The following is a 6,000-nucleotide window of genomic DNA, read 5'->3' on the forward strand; positions in this document are numbered from 1 at the left end:
AGCATTAAAAATTGAGGAAAATGCAGGAGAAAGACTCAGAAAATGGGGTCAAAGAAGGAAAAAACATTCAAAAACAGCTTTGTTATCAGCACCCACAAGCGTGTATTGCATTGTTTCTCCAGCCGTGATGCATTGATCTCCCAGCCGCGATGCAGGTGTAGCGTTGATTTAAGCTGCGAAGCTGGCGGTGCGTGGTTTATCAGCTGCTTTGCAAATGGTGCATCAAAAATTTCCCCCACAAGGCATTCTGTGCGTGAATTTCAGTTCTTGTTCTGCCAAGTTCACCTTTCAAGGGCCCAGTGACTCGATAGAGCACCACTTGGCAGGGTAGGAGTCTCAGCAGAGAGTCCAGATGCTGGCAGAGGCCGTCTTTGATGGCCCTGAGACTTCAAAACAGGAGGCAAGCTCAGTTCAAACCCTTGGAGATTCTTCTCAAGCAGGAATGCACAACAAAGTCCAGTCTTTGTCCTCTCTCAGGCAGAAGCAGCAACAGCAGGCTATCCTACCAAAGCATGGTCACAGGCAAAAGGGCAGTACTCCTCATCCAGCTCTTCTCCTTGCCAGAAGTTCCTGTTGATTCCAGAAATAATCTAAAATTCTGGGATTTTGGGTTCACTACTTATATCCCTTTCTGCGTTTGAAGTAGGAAAACTTCGAAGGAAGTCTCTGTTGATCCCAGGCACATACCAGGGGGTTGGAGACTGTACTGTGTGAGGGCGGGCGCAGAGGTGTAAGTGACCACTCCTCCCTCTACTCTGGTCCATCAGGGTATGCCGGCTACACCCCAGCTCACTTTTTCTCATGGTCTAAAGGGGATTCACATCCAGCCCAACCGTCAGTCTGACTGAGATAGGGAGTCCACAAACAGGCAGAGTCACAGAATGATTTAAGCAAGAAAATGTCCACTTTCTAAAGGTGGCATTTTCAAACTGACAATTTTAAATACAACTTTACCAAAAGATGCATTTTTAAATTGTGAGTTCAGAGACGCCAAACTCTACTTTTCTATCTGCTCCCAAAGGGGAACTACATTTAATAGGTTATTTAAAGGCAGCTCCCATGTTAACCTTTGAGACAGATAGGCCTTGCATCAGTGAACACAGAATTTGGCAGTATTTCACTGTTAGGACATGTAAAACACATCAGTACATGTCCGGCCTTTAACATACACTGCACCATGCCCATGGGGCTAGCTAGGGATTACCTTAGGGGTGCCTTACATGTATAAAAAGGAACGGTTTGAGCCTGGCAAGTGGGTACACTTGCCAGGTCGAATTGGAGTTTAAAACTGCACACACAGACACTGTAGTGACAGGTCTGAGCCATCTTTACAGGGCTACGTAGGTGGGTGGCACAACCAGTGCTGCAGGCCCACTAATAGCATTTGATTTACATGCCCTGGGCACCTCTAGGGCACTCTACTAGGGACTTACTAGTAAATCAAATATGCTAACCATGGAAAAGCCAATTACACATATAATTTACACAGGAGCACTTACACTTTAGCACTGGTCAGCAGTGGTAAAGTGCCCAGAGTACAAAAAAACAGCCAAAACAGAGACCAGCACACTGGCGAAACAGGGGAAGCAGAGGCAAAAAAGACAGGGGAGACTACGCCAAGGATGCCAAGTTTAACAAAAGAGAATAACAGAAGAGGCAGCTAAACAGCAAATTAATTATAACGATGTTGCTAAGAATGGCACCTGCTTTACAGTGCTATGAAATGGCAGAACCTGTATTACAAAACACTATATTAAAAAAAATGAGTTATTCCCAGACTGCCCCAACACTCACTAGACAAAGAACCCTATGAGAGAGGTTGTGGTGTAAGGGCCAGAGCTGCTGACTTTGGAGCTTGGGAACACAGTTCGTGTCTTGGCACTGGCTCAAGATCCTGTAATTCTGAACAAATCACTTAGGGCCTCATCAGGACTTCAGCAGACGGAAAAGGCTGTCTGCTGAAGTCCCACGGTCAGGGTACTGCCAACGTGGTCCCCTTCCTACGGCCCCTACTATGAGTTTCCCACTGGGTCAGCGGGTGCCCGCTGGCCTAGCAGGAAACAACCCACAACATAGACACTGGCTCATAATTGAGCCAGCGGCAATGTTGCAGTGCGTAGGGTGTACAAGCACCCGTCGAGCCTTTCACTGTCTACAAAGCAGACAGTGAAAAGCGTGACAGGGCTGGCCATGGGGGCCCCTGCACTGCCCATGCCAAGTTCATGGGCAGTGCAAGGGCACCCATGCGGCCCCCTGCACCCCGTCTCCGCCAGCCTTTTGCATTGCAGTGCTACCGCCATGTAAAAGCTGGCCCTGGTGGATTAGGACCGACAGCACCACCAGCCACTCCAGTGCAGGAGAAGTGGCAGTGCTGGCTGTCCGACCGTGGCGCACCCGCCACAGTCATTATTGTCGATTTCAGACCGCCACATTGGCGGCAGTCCGACCGCCACTGCAGCCATGATGGTCTTAAGACCACCAGGGTTATAATGAAGAGTTTAATCTCCTCTACCTACCAGAAATGAATGTGTTCTTGTGTAACGTAACTGGTACTCTTGTGTCTAGTTTGTACTAACTGAACTCTATTTGAAGCGGTCCAGTTTATATCCAAAGGCTAGATGATTTTTGCTATCAAGCTTGAGGCCGTGAAGTGCTTGGGTCTGGAGTCACAACTCCTTTTCCACCATTTTGGAAACAACACCTTTCGCCATCTCCTTGCATTGACTTCACCTATTTGCTTTGTTGCTGACTCTCCAGAGGTTATCAACAGCAAGTGCTATATCCTAGTGTTAAGCTCTAATCAAGTCATTTGGTTAATGCACCCACTGCAGAGATCTTGACAGAAAGAGAATATCACAGATTACAATTCTGGCATAGCTTTTTCACCTCTTCATTTCTGCAAGGTCGATGCAAAATAATCTAGAAATTTTATTAAGCGTGGCACCTGCTTTGTAGTGCTATGAAATGGCAGAAGAAGTATTACCAAGCGCTATATAAAAAAAAAAATGAGTTATTGCCAGACTGCCCCAACACACACCAGACAAAGGGCCAGATGTAGCAAAAAAAAAAATTGCGAGTTGCAAAGTGCGAGTCAATGCGACTCGCAATTTGCAACTCGCAAATTGGTATGCAGTACAGTGTCTCAGACACCGACTGCAACTCGCTATGGGGTCGCAATGACCCACCTCATCAATATTCATGAGGTGGGTCGCAAATTGCGGCCCCATAGCGAGTATAGGCACTCGCAAACATGGAGGCCTGCTGTCGTCAGCAGACCTCCATGTTCGTGACTGCTTTAAATAAAGCAGTTTTTTTTTTTTTTACGTGTAGCCCGTTTTCCTTAAAGGAAAACGAGCTGCACTTAAAAAAAAAACGAAACCTTTAGTTTCGGTATTTTTTCAGGGCAGGGAGTGGTCCCTTGGACCACTCCCTGCCCTGAAAAAATATTTTGGGGTCCATTCACAAAGTGGAAGGGGTCCCATGGGGACCCCTTCCAAATTGCGAGTGGGTTACCATCCACTTGAAGTGGATGGTAACTGCGATACCATTTGCGACCGCGTACGCGGTCGCAAATGGTATTGCATACCACTCAGACTCGCAAATAGGAAGGGAACACCCCTTCCTATTTGCGATTCTGAAATGCATATTGCGAGTCGGTCCCGACTCGCAATATGCATTTCTGCATAGCAAAGAGGCATTTGCGCCTCGCAAACGGCGATTTTCGCCGTTTGCGAGGCGCAAATCCTTTGCTACATCTGGCCCAAAGAACCCTAGGGGAGAGATTGTGGCTTAAAGGCCAGAGGTGCAGACTTTGGAGCTGGGGAAGACGGTTCAAGTCTCAGTGTCGGCACAACATCCTGTCATTCTGGGCAAATCACTTAATCTCCCCTTACTACCAAAAATGAATGTGTAATGTAACCGGTGCTCCTGTAAAGTGCTGTAATACTTTTGTATCAAGTTTGCGCTAACTGAACTCTATTTGAAGAGGCCCAATTTACATCCAATGGCTAGATGTCTTTTATTATCAAGCTTGTGGCCGTGAAGTGCATGGATCTAGAGTCACAACTCCTTTTCTACCATATCGGAGAAAACATCTTTCACCATCTTCTTGCCTAGAACTAACCTATGTGCTTGGTTGGTGTTAGACTTTTCATCCTTGGCATGGTCTCCCTTAACATTTTGCCTCTGTTCCCCAGGTTGTTGATGTGTGCTGGGCTCTAATTTTACTGTTTTTGTTGCTCTGGGCACTTTACCACTGCTAACCAGTGCTAAAGTTCAAGTGCTCCTTTACAAAATGTGTATGTAATCGGCTTATCCATGATTGGCATATTTGATTTACTAGTAAGCCCCTAGTAAAGTGCACTGGAGGTGCCAGGGCCTGTAAATCAAATGCTACTAGTGGGCCTACAGCACTGGTTGTGTCACCCACATAAGTAGCTCTGTAATCATGTTTCAGACCTGCCACTGCAGTGTCTGTGTGTGCAGTTATAACTGTAAATTCGACTTGGCAAGTGTACTCACTTGCCAGGCCTAAACCTTGTCTTTTCTTACATGTCAGACACTCCTAAGGTAGGCCCTAGGTAGCCCCAAGGGCAGGGTGCAGAGTACAGTTAAGGTAGGACATAGTATTGTGTTTTAAATGTCCTGACAGTGAAATATTGCTAAATTCGTTTTTTCACTGTTGCAAGGCCTGTCCCTCTCATAGGTTAACATGGGGGATATCTTTAAATCTGATTAAAGTGTAGATTCCCTTTGAGAGCGGATGGACATGTGGTGCTTGGGGTCTCTGAGCTCACAATTTAAAAAATACATCTTTTAGTAAAGTGATTTTAAAATTGTGTGTTTGAAAATGGCACTTGTATAAAGTGAACATTTTCTTGCTTATACCATTTCTGTGACTCTGCTTGTTTGTGGATTCTCTGTCTGGGTCAGTTTGACAGTTGGGCTGGTTGCACCTCACACTAGGCAGTGATATAAAGGGGTGTAGCCTGCATATCCTGATGAGCCATCTGTGCTAGGAGGGAGGGGATGAGTGGTCATTCACACCTGAAAGGGCTGTGTCTGCCCTCACACAATGCAGTCTCCTACCCCCTGGTGAGTGTCTGGGTCCTGGCCTGGGCAAGGCAGGATTTCACATTCACAAGAGACTTTACTTTGAAGTAGGCCTACTTCAAAGGAGAAATTGGGTATAAGGGCACCCAAAACCACAGACTTTAGAACCACTTCTGGAAACAAGAGGATCCTCTGCCTGGAGAAGAGCTGAAGAGCCGAGGAAGAAGAGCTGCCATGCTTGTGACTGTGCTTTGTGGAGCTATCCTGCAGTTGCTGCTTCTGCCAGAGTAAGAGGGCAAAGACTGGACTTTGTGTGCCTTCCATCTTGAGAAGAAATCTTCAAGGGCTTGATTTAGAGCTTGCCTCCTGTTCTTTGAAGTCTCAGGGACAGCAAAGACTTCTCTCTGCCAGCACCTGGAGTCTCTGGAGAGACTCCTGTTCTGCACCGTGGTGCCCATCCAGTTCCTGGGACCCCGAAAGGAGAAGCTGGCAGCCTAAAGAAAAGGAAATCCACGCACAGAGCGCTGTGCAGGGAAAAGATCAATGCAATTCCAATCTGTGGCTGAAGAAACAACACGCCGCCAGTTCCACGGTTGAAAATCGACACTCACCAGAAACGTGACAGAAGAATCGACGCACGGAGCAGGAGAAACGAAGCGCAGCATCGCTGACGGAGGCTGGGAGATCGCAACCCGTGCTGCGTGTTTTTCGGATCATCGTGCGACTGGATTTCTGACTCAAGTACCACTGGGCGTGTAAAAACAACTCAAGGCCTGCCTGGACCCGAGAGTGCTGACCAGATCGACGCATCGCTCTCCTGCGGAGAGAAAAAACGACGAGCCTCGACCCGATGAAAGGAGAAACGGCGCAAGGTCCAGCTCGTTAGTGGAATCGACGCATCGCAAGCCCTTTTTGATGCACACTCGCCCATGCGGGGTTATTTTTGAC

The sequence above is a fragment of the Pleurodeles waltl genome, chromosome 4_1 (assembly GCF_031143425.1).
Source record: "Pleurodeles waltl isolate 20211129_DDA chromosome 4_1, aPleWal1.hap1.20221129, whole genome shotgun sequence".
NCBI lineage: Eukaryota > Metazoa > Chordata > Amphibia > Caudata > Salamandridae > Pleurodeles > Pleurodeles waltl.